Here is a 16197-nt window from a genome sequence, read left to right on the forward strand (position 1 = left end):
CACCACGTGTGCACGTGGGACAGCCCTCTGGGAAAGCCTCGTGGGAAAGCCTCGTGGGAAAGACTCGAGGGAGAACCATAGATCCTTTGATCCACGCGGCGGACTTCGTGACACTGCTGCTACCGCTCTGGAGGAAAGCGCAAGTGCATGCCCGCATTCGAGACGAGGACTGACTCCCCTGGGGAGACTTCAGAAGTACCCCAAGATCCATGTCAGCACTGGAGAGGACTCCTCAGGTTCCGGCCCCGACTCCACACAAGGTCTTAGGCCCCGGCATCGACGGGAGAGGAATCCCGAGAGGCCCCCGAGGAACTCGCATGGGGACTGGCCTTTCCTGAGGCCACCAGAGCGGGTCCCTGAGGTCCCCGTCGTAATTCGAGAGCACCTGCCCCAACTCGAGAAAATCCAGGAGGTTTTGCCCTCCAGGCGAGATGAGGCCCATTTCCGCTGAGGCTTCTCGAGGCCAATCACATCTAACCACTGGAACTTCCAAAGGGTCCTTCACACCCTTGCTGCAACTCAAGAAGTTCCCCGACATACCCGTCTGCACTCGAGAGGAAGCACGTGGTGTCCCGCACACATCCAGGGGAGCCCCGTTTCCGCCTCCTAGCTCGAGATGAGGGATCCTTTCCCTGTTTCGTAGGGAAATAATTCCCGGCGTTCCCGTCGCATCTCAAGAGGAGGCGCTCTCCACAGGAAAGGCGAGAGGAACTCCAGGGTCATGCCACCATTCCAAGAGTCCCCCAGATGTGTCAGTCCATTCCAGAGGAACCTGTTTTCCCTGCACTGCCTTGACGTTCAAGCCGAGGATCGACTCCCACCACGTGTGCACGTGGGACAGCCCTGTGGGAAAGCCTCGTGGGAAAGCCTCGTGGGAAAGACTCGAGGGAAAACCATAGATCCTTTGATCCACGCGGCGGACTGCGTGACACTTCTGCTACCGCTCTGGAGGAAAGCGCAAGTGCATGCCCGCATTCGAGACGAGGACTGACTCCCCTGGGGAGACTCCAGAAGTACCCCAAGATCCATGTCAGCACTGGAGAGGAATCCTCAGGTTCCGACCCCGAGTTCACACAAGGTCTTAGGCCCCGGCATCGACCGGAGAGGAATCCCGAGGCGCCCCCGAGGAACTCGCATGGGGACTGGCCTTTCCTGAGGCCACCAGAGCGGGTCCCTGAGGTCCCCGTCGTAAGTCGAGAGCACCTGCCGCAACACGAGAAAATCCAGGAGGTTTTGCCCTCCAGGCGAGATGAGGCCCATTTCCGCTGAGGCTTCTCGAGGCTAATCACATCTAACCACTGGAACTTCCAAAGGGTCCTTCACACCCTTGCTGCAACTCAAGAAGGTCCCCGACATACCCGTCTCCACTCGAGAGGAAGCACGTGGGGTCCCTCACACATCCAGGGGAGCCCCGTTTCCGCCTCCTAGCTCGAGATGAGGGATCCTTTCCCTGTTTCGTAGGGAAAGAATTCCCGGCGTTCCCGTCGCATCTCAAGAGGAGGCGCTCTCCACAGGAAAGGCGAGAGGAACTCCAGGGTCATGCCACCATTCCAAGAGTCCCCCAGATGTGTCAGTCCATTCCAGAGGAACCTGTTTTCCCTGCACTGCGTTGACGTTCAAGCCGAGGATCGACTCCCACCACGTGTGCACGTGGGACAGCCCTCTGGGAAAGCCTCGTGGGAAAGCCTCGTGGGAAAGACTCGAGGGAGAACCATAGATCCTTTGATCCACGCGGCGGACTTCGTGACACTGCTGCTACCGCTCTGGACGAAAGCGCAAGTGCATGCCCGCATTCGAGACGAGGACTGACTCCCCTGGGGAGACTTCAGAAGTACCCCAAGATCCATGTCAGCACTGGAGAGGAATCCTCAGGTTCCGGCCCCGACTCCACACAAGGTCTTAGGCCCCGGCATCGACGGGAGAGGAATCCCGAGAGGCCCCCGAGGAACTCGCATGGGGACTGGCCTTTCCTGAGGCCACCAGAGCGGGTCCCTGAGGTCCCCGTCGTAAGTCGAGAGCACCTGCCCCAACTCGAGAAAATCCAGGAGGTTTTGCCCTCCAGGCGAGATGAGGCCCATTTCCGCTGAGGCTTCTCGAGGCCAATCACATCTAACCACTGGAACTTCCAAAGGGTCCTTCACACCCTTGCTGCAACTCAAGAAGTTCCCCGACATACCCGTCTCCACTCGAGAGGAAGCACGTGGTGTCTCGCACACATGCAGGGGAGCCCCGTTTCCGCCTCCTAGCTCGAGATGAGGGATCCTTTCCGTTTCGTAGGGAAAGAATTCCCGGCGTTCCCGTCGCATCTCAAGAGGAGGCGCTTTCCACAGGAAAGGCGAGAGGAACACCAGGGTCGTGCCACCATTCCAAGAGTCCCCCAGATGTGTCAGTCCATTTAAGAGGAACCTGTTTTCCCTGCACTACTTTGACGTTCAAGCCGAGGATCGACTCCCACCACGTGTGCACGTGGGACAGCCCTGTGGGAAAGCCTCGTGGGAAAGCCTCGTGGGAAATACTCGAGGGAAAACCATAGATCCTTTGATCCACGCGGCGGACTGCGTGACACTGCTGCTACCGCTCTGGAGGAAAGCGCAATGCATGCCCGCATTCGAGACGAGGACTGACTCCCCTGGGGAGACTCCAGAAGTACCCCAAGATCCATGTCAGCACTGGAGAGGAATACTCAGGTTCCGGCCCCGACTCCACACAAGGTCTTAGGCCCCGGCATCGACGGGAGAGGAATCCCGAGAGGCCCCCGAGGAACTCGCATGGGGACTGGCTTTTCCTGAGGCCACCAGAGCGGGTCCCTGAGGTCCCCGTCGTAAGTCGAGAGCACCTGCCGCAACTCGAGAAAATCCAGGAGGTTTTGCCCTCCAGGCGAGATGAGGCCCATTTCCGCTGAGGCTTCTCGAGGCCAATCACATCTAACCACTGGAACTTCCAAAGGGTCCTTCACACCCTTGCTGCAACTCAAGAAGTTCCCCGACATAGCCGTCTCCACTCGAGAGGAAGCACGTGGGGTCCCGCACACATCCAGAGGAGCCCCGTTTCCGCCTCCTAGCTCGAGATGAGGGATCCTTTCCCTGTTTCGTAGGGAAAGAATTCCCGGCGTTCCCGTCGCATCTCAAGAGGAGGCGCTCTCCACAGGAAAGGCGAGAGGAACTCCAAGGTCGTGACACCATTCCAAGAGTCCCCCAGATGTGTCAGTCCATTCCAGAGGAACCTGTTTTCCCTGAACTGCCTTGACGTTCAAGCCGAGGATCGACTCCCACCACGTGTGCACGTGGGACAGCCCTGTGGGAAAGCCTCGTGGGAAAGCCTCGTGGGAAAGACTCGAGGGAAAACCATAGATCCTTTGATCCACGCGGCGGACTGCGTGACACTGCTGCTACCGCTCTGGAGGAAAGCGCAATGCATGCCCGCATTCGAGACGAGGACTGACTCCCCTGGGGAGACCCCAGACGTACCCCAAGATCCATGTCAGCCCTGGAGAGGAATCCTCAGGTTCCGGCCCCGACTCCACACAAGGTCTTAGGCCCCGGCATCGACGGGAGAGGAATCCCGAGAGGCCCCCGTGGAACTCGCATGGGGACTGGCCTTTCCTGAGGCCACCAGAGCGAGTCCCTGAGGTCCCCGTCGTAAGTCGAGAGCACCTGCCGCAACTCGAGAAAATCCAGGAGGTTTTGCCCTCCAGGCGAGATGAGGCCCATTTCCGCTGAGGCTTCTCGAGGCTAATCACATCTAACCACTGGAACTTCCAAAGGGTCCTTCACACCCTTGCTGCAACTCAAGAAGTTCCCCGACATACCCGTCTCCACTCGAGAGGAAGCACGTGGTGTCTCGCACACATGCAGGGGAGCCCCGTTTCCGCCTCCTAGCTCGAGATGAGGGATCCTTTCCGTTTCGTAGGGGAAGAATTCCCGGCGTTCCCGTCGCATCTCAAGAGGAGGCGCTTTCCACAGGAAAGGCGAGAGGAACTCCAGGGTCGTGCCACCATTCCAAGAGTCCCCCAGATGTGTCAGTCCATTCCAGAGGAACCTGTTTTCCCTGCACTACTTTGACGTTCAAGCCGAGGATCGACTCCCACCACGTGTGCACGTGGGACAGCCCTGTGGGAAAGCCTCGTGGGAAAGCCTCGTGGGAAAGACTAGAGGGAAAACCATAGATCCTTTGATCCACGCGGCGGACTGCGTGACACTGCTGCTACCGCTCTGGAGGAAAGCGCAAGTGCATGCCCGCATTCGAGACGAGGACTGACTCCCCTGGGGAGACTCCAGAAGGACCCCAAGATCCATGTCAGCACTGGAGAGGAATCCTCAGGTTCCGGCCCCGACTCCACACAAGGTCTTAGGCCCCGGCATCGACGGGAGAGGAATCCCGAGAGGCCGCCGAGCAACTCGCATGGGGACTAGCCTTTCCTGAGGCCACCAGAGCGGGTCCCTGAGGTCCCCGTCGTAAGTCGAGAGCACCTGCCGCAACTCGAGAAAATCCAGGAGGTTTTGCCCTCCAGGCGAGATGAGGCCCATTTCCGCTGAGGCTTCTTGAGGCCAATCACATCTAACCACTGGAACTTCCAAAGGGTCCTTCACACCCTTGCTGCAACTCAAGAAGTTCCCCGACATACCCGTCTGCACTCGAGAGGAAGCACGTGGTGTCCCGCACACATCCAGGGGAGCCCCGTTTCCGCCTCCTAGCTCGAGATGAGGGATCCTTTCCCTGTTTCGTAGGGAAATAATTCCCGGCGTTCCCGTCGCATCTCAAGAGGAGGCGCTCTCCACAGGAAAGGCGAGAGGAACTCCAGGGTCATGCCACCATTCCAAGAGTCCCCCAGATGTGTCAGTCCATTCCAGAGGAACCTGTTTTCCCTGCACTGCCTTGACGTTCAAGCCGAGGATCGACTCCCACCACGTGTGCACGTGGGACAGCCCTGTGGGAAAGCCTCGTGGGAAAGCCTCGTGGGAAAGACTCGAGGGAAAACCATAGATCCTTTGATCCACGCGGCGGACTGCGTGACACTGCTGCTACCGCTCTGGAGGAAAGCGCAAGTGCATGCCCGCATTCGAGACGAGGACTGACTCCCCTGGGGAGACTCCAGAAGTACCCCAAGATCCATGTCAGCACTGGAGAGGAATCCTCAGGTTCCGGCCCCGACTCCACACAAGGTCTTAGGCATCGGCATCGACGGGAGAGGAATCCCGAGGCGCCCCCGAGGAACTCGCATGGGGACTGGCGTTTCCTGAGGCCACCAGAGCGGGTCCCTGAGGTCCCCGTCGTAAGTCGAGAGAACCTGCCGCAACACGAGAAAATCCAGGAGGTTTTGCCCTCCAGGCGAGATGAGGCCCATTTCCGCTGAGGCTTCTCGAGGCTAATCACATCTAACCACTGGAACTTCCAAAGGGTCCTTCACACCCTTGCTGCAACTCAAGAAGGTCCCCGACATACCCGTCTCCACTCGAGAGTAATCACGTGGGGTCCCGCACACATCCAGGGGAGCCCCGTTTCCGCCTCCTAGCTCGAGATGAGGGATCCTTTCCCTGTTTCGTAGGGAAAGAATTCCCGGCGTTCCCGTCGCATCTCAAGAGGAGGCGCTCTCCACAGGAAAGGCGAGAGGAACTCCAGGGTCATGCCACCATTCCAAGAGTCCCCCAGATGTGTCAGTCCATTCCAAGGGACCTGTTTTCCCTGCACTGCGTTGACGTTCAAGCCGAGGATCGACTCCCACCACGTATGCACGTGGGACAGCCCTGTGGGAAAGCCTCGTGGGAAATCCTCGTGGAAAAGACTCGAGGGAAAACCATAGATCCTTTGATCCACGCGGCGGACTGCGTGACACTGCTGCTACCGCTCTGGAGGAAAGCGCAAGTGCATGCCCGCATTCGAGACGAGGACTGACTCCCCTGGGGAGACTCCAGAAGTACCCCAAGATCCATGTCAGCACTGGAGAGGAATCCTCAGGTTCCGGCCCCGACTCCACACAAGGTCTTAGGACCCGGCATCAACGGGAGAGGATTCCCGCGAGGCCCCCGAGTAACTCGCATGGGGACTGGCCTTTCCTGAGGCCACCAGAGCGGGGCCCTGAGGTCCCCGTCGTAAGTCGAGAGCACCTGCCGCAACTCGAGAAAATCCAGGAGGTTTTGCCCTCCAGGCGAGATGAGGCCCATTTCCGCTGAGGCTTCTCGAGGCTAATCACGTCTAACCACTGGAACTTCCAAAGGGTCCTTCACACCCTTACTGCAACTCAAGAAGTTCCCCGACATACACGTCTCCACTCGAGAGGAAGCCCGTGGGTCCCTCACACATCCAGGGGAGCCCCGTTTCCGCCTCCTAGCTCGAGATGAGGGATCCTTCCCTGTTTCGTAGGGAAAGAATTCCCGGCGTTCCAGTCGCATCTCAAGAGGAGGCGCTCTCCACAGGAAAGGCGAGAGGAACTCCAGGGTCGTGACACCATTCCAAGAGTCCCCCAGATGTGTCAGTCCATTCCAGAGAAAGCTGTTTTCCCTGCACTGCGTTGACGTTCAAGCCGAGGATCGACTCCCACCACGTGTGCACGTGGGACAGCCCTGTGGGAAAGCCTCGTGGGAAAGCCTCGTGGGAAAGACTCGAGGGAAAACCATAGATCCTTTGATTCACGCGGCGGACTGCGTGACACTGCTGCTACCGCTCTGGAGGAAAGCGCAAGTGCATGCCCGCATTCGAGACGAGGACTGACTCCCCTGGGGAGACTCCAGAAGTACCCCAAGATCCATGTCAGCACTGGAGAGGAATCCTCAGGTTCCGGCCCCGACTCCACACAAGGTCTTAGGCCCCGGCATCGACGGGAGAGGAATCCCGAGACGCCCCCGAGGAACTCGCATGGGGACTGGCCTTTCCTGAGGCCACCAGAGCGGGTCCCTGAGGTCCCCGTCGTAAGTGGAGAGCACCTGCCGCAACACGAGAAAATCCAGGAGGTTTTGCCCTCCAGGCGTGATGAGGCCCATTTCCGCTGAGGCTTCTCGAGGCTAATCACATCTAACCACTGGAACTTCCAAAGGGTCCTTCACACCCTTGCTGCAACTCAAGAAGGTCCCCGACATACCCGTCTCCACTCGAGAGGAATCACGTGGGGTCCCGCACACATCCAGGGGAGCCCCGTTTCCGCCTCCTAGCTCGAGATGAGGGATCCTTTCCCTGTTTCGTAGGGAAAGAATTCCCGGCGTTCCCGTCGCATCTCAAGAGGAGGCGCTCTCCACAGGAAAGGGGAGAGGAACTCCAGGATCATGCCACCATTCCAAGAGTCCCCCAGATGTGTCAGTCCATTCCAGAGGAACCTGTTTTCCCTGCACTGCATTGACGTTCAAGCCGAGGATCGACTCCCACCACGTGTGCACGTGGGACAGCCCTGTGGGAAAGCCTCGTGGGAAAGCCTCGTGGGAAAGACTCGAGGGAAAAACATAGATCCTTTGATCCACGCGGCGGACTGCGTGACACTGCTGGTACCGCTCTGGAGGAAAGCGCAATGCATGCCCGCATTCGAGACGAGGACTGACTCCCCTGGGGAGACTCCAGAAGTACCCCAAGATCCATGTCAGCACTGGAGAGGAATCCTCAGGTTCCGGCCCCGACTCCACACAAGGTCTTAGGCCCCGGCATCAATGGGAGAGGATTCCCGCGAGGCCCCGGAGGAACTCGCATGGGGACTGGCCTTCCTGAGGCCACCAGAGCGGGTCCCTGAGGTCCCCGTCGTAAGTCGAGAGCACCTGCCGCAACTCGAGAAAATCCAGGAGGTTTTGCCCTCCAGGCGAGATGAGGTCCATTTCCGCTGAGGCTTCTCGAGGCTAATCACGTCTAACCACTGGAACTTCCAAAGGGTGCTTCACACCCTTGCTGCAACTCAAGAAGTTCCCCGACATACCCGTCTCCACTCGAGAGGAAGCACGTGGTGTCCCGCACACATCCAGGGGAGCCCCGTTTCCGCCTCCTAGCTCGAGATGAGGGATCCTTTCCCTGTTTCGTAGGGAAAGAATTCCCGGCGTTCCCGTCGCATCTCAAGAGGAGGCGCTCTCGACAGGAAATGCGAGAGGAACCCCAGGGTCGTGCCACCATTCCAAGAGTCCCCCAGATGTGTCAGTCCATTCCAGAGGAACCTGTTTTCCCTGCACTGCCTTCACGTTCAATCCGAGGATCGACTCCCACCACGTGTGCACGTGGGACAGCCTCGTGGGAAAGCCTCGTGGGAAAGACTCGAGGGAAAACCATAGATCCTTTGATCCACGCGGCGGACTGCGTGACACTGCTGCTACCGCTCTGGAGGAAAGCACAAGTGCATGCCCGCATTCGAGACGAGGACTGACTCCCCTGGGGAGACTCCAGAAGTACCCCAAGATCCATGTCAGCACTGGAGAGGAATCCTCAGGTTCCGGCCCCGACTCCACACAAGGTCTTAGGCCCCGGCATCGACGGGAGAGGAATCCCGAGAGGCCCCCGAGGAACTCGCATGGGGACTGGCCTTTCCTGAGGCCACCAGAGCGTTTCCCTGAGGTCCCCGTCGTAAGTCGAGAGCACCTGCCGCAACTCGAGAAAATCCAGGAGGTTTTGCCCTCCAGGCGAGATGAGGCCCATTTCCGCTGAGGCTTCTCGAGGCCAATCACATCTAACCACTGGAACTTCCAAAGGGTCCTTCACACCATTGCTGCAACTCAAGAAGTTCCCCGACATACCCGTCTGCACTCGAGAGGAAGCACGTCGTGTCCCGCACACATGCAGGGGAGCCCCGTTTCCGCCTCCTAGCTCTAGATGAGGGATTCTTTCCCTGTTTCGTAGGGAAATAATTCCCGGCGTTCCCGTCGCATCTCAAGAGGAGGCGCTCTCCACAGGAAAGGCGAGAGGAACTCCAGGGTCGTGCCACCATTCCAAGAGTCCCCCAGATGTGTCAGTCCATTCCAGAGGAACCTGTTTTCCCTGCACTGCGTTGACGTTCAAGCCGAGGATCGACTCCCACCACGTGTGCACGTGGGACAGCCCTGTGGGAAAGCCTCGTGGGAAAGCCTCGTGGGAAAGACTCGAGGGAAAACCATAGATCCTTTGATCCACGCGGCGGAATGCATGACACTGCTGCTACCGCTCTGGAGGAAAGCGCAAGTGCATGCCCGCATTCGAGACGAGGACTGACTCCCCTGGGGAGACTCCAGAAGTACCCCAAGATCCATGTCAGCACTCGAGAGGAATCCTCAGGTTCCGGCCCCGACTCCACACAAGGTCTTAGGCCCCGGCATCGACGGGAGAGGAATCCCGAGACGCCCCGGAGGAACTCGCATGGGGACTGGCCTTTCCTGAGGCCACCAGAGCGGTTCCCTGAGGTCCCCGTCGTAAGTCGAGAGCACCTGCCGCAACTCGAGAAAATCCAGGAGGTTTTGCCCTCCAGGCGAGATGAGGCCCATTTCCGCTGAGGCTTCTCGAGGCCAATCACGTCTAACCACTGGAAATTCCAAAGGGTCCTTCACACCATTGCTGCAACTCAAGAAGTTGCCCGACATACCCGTCTCCACTCGAGAGGAAGCACGTGGGTCCCGCACACATCCAGGGGAGCCCCGTTTCCGCCTCCTAGCTCGAGATGAGGGATCCTTTCCCTGTTTCGTAGGGAAAGAATTCCCGGCGTTCCCGTCGCATCTCAAGAGGTGGCGCTCTCCACAGGAAAGGCGAGAGGAACTCCAGGGTCGTGACACCATTCCAAGAGTCCCCCAGATGTGTCAGTCCATTCCAGAGGAACCTGTTTTCCCTGCACTGCCTTGACGTTCAAGCCGAGGATCGACTCCCACCACGTCTGCACGTGGGACAGCCCTGTGGGAAAGCCTCGTGGGAAAGCCTCATGGGAAAGACTCGAGGGAAAACCATAGATCCTTTGATCCACGCGGCGGACTGCGTGACACTGCTGCTACCGCTCTGGAGGAAAGCGCAATGCATGCCCGCATTCGAGACGAGGACTGACTCCCCTGGGGAGACTCCAGAAGTACCCCAAGATCCATGTCAGCACAGGAGAGGAATCCTCAGGTTCCGGCCCCGACTCCACACAAAGTCTTAGGCCCCGGCATCGACGGGAGAGGAATCCCGAGAGGCCCCCGAGGAACTCGCATGGGGACTGGCCTTTCCTGAGGCCACCAGAGCGGTTCCCTGAGGTCCCTATCGTAAGTCGAGAGCACCTGCCGCAACTCGAGATAATCCAGGAGGTTTTGCCCTCCAGGCGAGATGAGGCCCATTTCCGCTGAGGCTTCTCGAGGCCAATCACATCTAACCACTGGAACTTCCAAAGGGTTCTTCACACCCTTGCTGCAACTCAAGAAGTTACCCGACATACCCGTCTGCACTCGAGAGGAAGCACGTGGTGTCCCGCACTCATCCAGGGGAGCCCCGTTTCCGCCTCCTAGCTCGAGATGAGGGATCCTTTCCCTGTTTCGTAGGGAAAGAATTCCCGGCGTTCCCGTCGCATCTGAAGTGGAGGCGCTCTCCACAGGAAACGCGAGAGGAACTCCAGGGTCGTATCACCATTCCAAGAGTCCCCCAGATGTGTCACTGGATTCCGGAGGAATCTGTATTCCCTGCACTGCCTTGACGTTCAAGCCGAGGATCGACTCTCACCACGTGTGCACGTGGGACAGCCCTGTGGGAAAGCCTCGTGGGAAAGACTCGAGGGAAAGCCATAGATCCCTTGATCCACGCGGCGGAATGCGTGACACTGCTGCTACCGCTCTGGAGGAAAGCGCAAGTGCATGTCCGCATTCGAGACGAGGACTGACTACCCTGGGAAGACTCCAGAATTGCCCCAAGATCCATGTCAGCACTGGAGAGGAATCCTCAGGTTCCGGCCCCGACTCCAAACAAGGTCTTAGGCCCCGGCATCGACGGGAGATGAATCACGAGAGGCCCCCGAGGAACTGCGCATGGGGACTGGCCTTTCCTGAGGCCACCAGAGCGCGTCGCTGAGGGCCCCGTCGTAAGTCTAGAGCACCTGCCGCAACTCGAGAAAATCCAGGAGGTCCTCCCCTCCAGGTGAGATGAGGCCCATTTCCGCTGAGGCTTCTCGAGTCTAATCACATCTAACCACTGGAACTTCCAAAGGGTCCTTCACACCCTTGCTGCATCTCTAGAAGTTCCCCGACATAACCGTCTCCATTCGAGAGGAAGCATGAGGGTCCGGCACACATCCAGGGGAGCCCCGTTTCCGCCTCCTAGCTCGAGATGAGGGATCCTTTCCCTGTTTCTTAGGGAAAGAGTTCCCGGCGTTCCCGTCGCATCTCAAGAGGAGGCGCTCTCCACAGGAAAGGCGAGAGGAACTCCAGGGTCGTGCCACCATTTCAAGATTCCCCAAGATGTGTCAGTCCATTCCAGAGGAACCTGTATTCCCTGCACTGCCTTGACATTCATGCCGAGGATCGACTCCCACAACCTGTGCACGTGGGACAGCCCTGTGGGAAAGCCTCGTGGGAAAGCCTCGTGGGAAAGACTCGAGGGAAAACCATAGATCCTTTGATCCATGCGGCGGACTGCGTCACACTGCTGCTACCGCCCTGGAGGAAAGCGCAAGTGCATGCCCGCATCGAGACGAGGACTGACTCCCCTGGGGAGACTCCAGAAGTACCCCAAGATCCATGTCAGCAGTGGGGACGAATCCTCAGGTTCCGGCCCCGACTCCACACAAGGTCTTAGGCCCCGGCATCGACGGGAGAGGAAGCCCGAGAGGCCCCCGAGGAACTGGCATGGGGATTGGCCTTTCCTGAGGCCACCAGAGCGGGTCCCTGAGGTCCCCGTCGTAAGTCGAGAGCACCTGCCGCAACTCGAGAAAATCCAGGAGGTTTTGCCCTGCAGGCGAAATGAGGCCCATTTCCGCTGAGGCTTCTCGAGGCTAATCACATCTAACCACTGGAAATTCCAAAGGGTCCTTCACACCCTTGCTGCAACTCAAGAAGTTCCCCGACATACCCGTCTCCACTCGAGAGGAAGCACGAGGTTCCCGCACACATCGAGGGGAGCCCCGTTTCCGCGTTCTAGGGCGAGATCAGGGATCCTTTCCCTGTTTCGTAGGGAAAAAACTTCCGGCGTTCCCTTCGCATCTCAAGAGGAGGCGCTCTCCACAGGAAAGGGGAGAGGAACTCCAGGGTCGTGCCACCATTCCAAGAGTCCCCCAGATGTGTCAGTCCATTCCAGAGGAACCTGTTTTCCCTGCACTGCCTTGACGTTCAATCCGACTACTGACTCCCACCACGTGTGCACTTGGGACAGCCCTGTGGGAAAGCCTCGTGGGAAAGCCTCGTGGGAAAGACTCGAGGGAAAACCATAGATCCTTGATCCACGCGGTGGACTGCGTGACACTGCTGCTACCGCTCTGGAGGAAAGCGCAAGTGCATGTCCGCATTCGAGACGAGGACTTACTACCCTGGGAAGACTCCAGAAGTACCCCAAGATCCATGTCAGCACTGGAGAGGAATCCTCAGGTTCCGGCCCCGACTCCACACAAGGTCTTAGGCCCCGGCATCGACGGGAGAGGAATCCCGAGAGGCCCCCGAGGAACTGCGCATGGGGACTGGCCTTTCTTGAGGCCACCAGAGAGCGTCGCTGAGGGCCCCGTCGTAAGTCGAGAGCACCTGCCGCAACTCGAGAAAATCCAGGAGGTCCTCCCCTCCAGGTGAGATGAGGCCCATTTCCGCTGAGGCTTCTCGAGTCTAATCACATCTAACCACTGGAACTTCCAAAGGGTCCTTCACACCCTTGCTGCATCTCAAGAAGTTCCCCGACATACCCGTCTCCACTCGAGAGGAAGCATGAGGGTCCCGCACACATCCAGGGGATCCCCGTTTCCGCCTCCTAGCTCGAGATGAGGGATCCTTTCCCTGTTTCGTAGGGAAAGAGTTCCCGGCGTTCCCGTCGCATCTCAAGAGGAGGCGCTCTCCACAGGAAAGGCCTGAGGAACTCCAGGGTCGTGGCACCATTTCAAGATTCCCCAAGATGTGTCAGTCCATTCCAGAGGAACCTGTTTTCCCTGCACTGCCTTGACGTTCATGCCGAGGATCGACTCCCACCACCTGTGCACGTGGGACAGCCCTGTGGGAAAGCCTCGAGGGAAAGACACTGATCCCTTGATCCAAGCGATGGGAAGCGTGACACTGCTGCTACAGCTCTGGAGGAAAGTGCACATGCATGCCCCCATTCGAAACGAGGACTTACTCCTCTGGGGAGACTCCAGAAGTACCCCAAGATCCATGTCAGCACTGGAGAGAAATTCTCAGGTTCCGGGCCCGACTCCACACAAGGTCTTAGGCCCCGGCATCGACGGGAGAGGACTCCCGAGAGGCTCCCGAGCCACTGGAATGGGGACTGGCCAGTCCTGAGGACACCAGAGCGGGTCCCTTAGGTCACCGTCGTAAGACGAGAGCACCTGCCGCAACTCGAGAAAATCCAGGAGGTTTTTCCCTCCAGGCGAGATGAGGCCCATTTCCGCTGAGGCTTCTCCAGGCTAATCACGTCTAGCCTCTGGAACTTCCAAAAGGTCCTTCACACCCTTGGTGCAACTCAAGAAGTTGCCTGACATACCCGTCTCCACTCTAGAGGAAGCACGAGGATCCCATCCACATCCAGAGGAGCCCCGTTTCCGCCTCGTAGCTCGAGATGAGGGACATTTCGCTGCTTTGTCCGGAAATAATTCCCGGCGTTCCCCTCTCACCTCAAGAGGAGGCGCTCTCCAGAGGAAAGGCGAGAGGAACTCCAGCGTCGTGCCACCATTCCAAGAGTCCCCCAGATGTCTCAGTCCATTCCAGAGGAACCTGTTTGCCCTGCACTACCTCGGCTTTCACGCCGAGGATCGACTCCCACGCCGAGGATCGACTCCCACCACGCTGGCAAGTGGGACAGCCCTGTGGGAAACCCTGGTGGGAAAGCCTCGAGGGGAAGCCACAGATCCCTTGATTCAGGCGATGGGAAGCGTGACACGGCTGCTACCGCTCTGGAGGAAAGCTCACGTGCATGCCCCCATTCGAGACGAGGACTTACTCCCCTGGGGAGACTCCAGAAGTACCCCAAGATTCATGTCAGCACTGGAGAGGAATCCTGAGGTTCCGGCCTCGACACCACACAAGGTCTTAGGCACCGGCTTCGAAGGGAAAGGAATTCTGAGAGACCCCGGGCAATTCGCATAGGGACTGGCCTTTCCTAAGACAACCAGAGCGGTCCATGAAGTCCCCGTCGGAAGTTGAGAGCACCTGCCACAACTCGACAGAATCCAGGAGATTTTGCCCTCCAGGCGAGATGAGGACCATTTCCACTGAGGCTTTCCGAAGCTAATCACACCTAACCTCTGGAATTTCCAAAAGTTCCTTCACACCCTTGCTGCAACTCAAGAAGTTGCCTGACATACCCGTCTCCCAACTAGAGGAAACACGATGGTCCCGGCCACATCCAGAGGAGCCCCGTTTCCGCTACGTAGCTCAAGATGAGGGATCCTTTCGCTGCATGTTCGTGAAAGAATTCTGTGCATTCCTGTCGCATCTCAATTAGGAGGTGCTCTCCACAGGAAAGGCTAGAACTCCAGCGTCGTGCCACCATTCCCAGAAACCCCCAGATGTTTCATTCCATTCTAGAGGAACCTGTTTTCCCTGCACTGCCTCGACTTTCACGCCGAGGATCGACTCCCACCATGGTGGCACGTGTGACAGCCCTGTGGGAAAGCCTCGTGGAAAAGCCTCGTGGGAAAGCCTCTAGGGAAAGCGACAGATCCCTTCATCCAGGCGATGGGAAGCGTGAAACTGCTGCTACCGCTCTGGAGGAAAGCGCACATGCATGCCCCCATTCGAGACGAGGACTTACTCCCCTGGGAAGTCTCCAGAAGTACCCCAAGATCCATGTCAGCACTGGAGAGGAATCCTCACGTTCCAGCCCCGCCTCCACACAAGGTCTTAGGCCCCGGCATCAAAGGGAGAGGAATCCCGAGAGGCCCTCGAGCAACTCGCATTGGGAATGGCCTTTCCTGAAGCCACAAGAGCGGGTCCCTGAGGTCCCTGTCATAAGTCGACAGCACCTGCCGCAACTCGAGAAAATCCAGGAGGTTTTGCCCTCCAGGCGAGATGAGGCCCATTTCCGCTGAGGCTTCTCAAGGCTAATCACATCTAAGCCCTGGAACTTCCAAAAGGTCCTTCACACCCTTGCTGCAACTCAAGAAGTTCCCCGAAATACCCGTCTCCACTCGAGAGGAAGCACGAGGGTCCCGCCCACATCCAGAGGAGCCCCGTTTCTTCCTCAGTGCTCAAGATGAGGGATACTTTCCCTGCTTGGTCGGGAAAGAATTCTAGGCATTCCTGTCGCATTTCAAGAGGAGGCGCTCTCCACACGAAAGGGGAGAGGAACTCCAGCATTGTGCCGCCATTCCAAGAGTCCCCCAAATATTTCAGTCAATTTCAGAGGAACCTGTTTTCCCTGCACTGCCTCGACTTTCACGCCAAGGATCGACTCAAACCAAGGTGGCACGTGGGACCCCTGTGGGGAAGCCTCGTGGGAAAGCCTCCTGGGAAAGCCTGGAGTGAAAGCCACAGATCCCTTGATCTAGGCGATGGAAAGCGTGACACTGCTGCTACAGCTCTGGAGGAAAGCGCAGGTGCATGTCCCCATTCGAGATGAGGACTTACTCCCCTGGGGAGACACCAGAAGTACCCCAAGATACATGTCAACACAGGAGAGGAATACTCAGGTTCCGGCCCCGCTTCCTCACAAGGTCTTAGGCCCCGGCATCGAAGGGAGAGGAATCCCCAGAGGCCCGCGAGAAACTCGCATGGGGACTGGCCTTTCCTGAGGCCACCAGAGCGGGTCCCTGAGGTTCCCGCCGTAAGTCGAGAGCACCTGCCGCAACCTGAGAAAATCCAAAAGGTTTTGCCTCCAGGCGAGATGAGGCCCATTTCCGCTGAGGCTTCTGAAGGCTAATCACATCTAACCCCTGGAACTTCCAAAAGGTCCTTCACACCCTTGCTGGAACTCAAGAAGTTCCCCGATATCCCCGTCTCCAGTCTAGAGGAAGCACGAGGGTCCCGCACACATCCAAAGGAGCCCCGTTTCCGCCTCATATCTCGAGATGAGGGATCCTTTCCCTGTTTGGTCGGGAAAGAATTCTCGGCTTTCCCGTCGCATCTCAAGAGGAGGCACTCTCCACAGCAAAGGCGAGAGGAACTCCAGCATCGTGCCGCT

The sequence above is a fragment of the Ovis canadensis genome, chromosome 7 (assembly GCF_042477335.2).
Source record: "Ovis canadensis isolate MfBH-ARS-UI-01 breed Bighorn chromosome 7, ARS-UI_OviCan_v2, whole genome shotgun sequence".
NCBI lineage: Eukaryota > Metazoa > Chordata > Mammalia > Artiodactyla > Bovidae > Ovis > Ovis canadensis.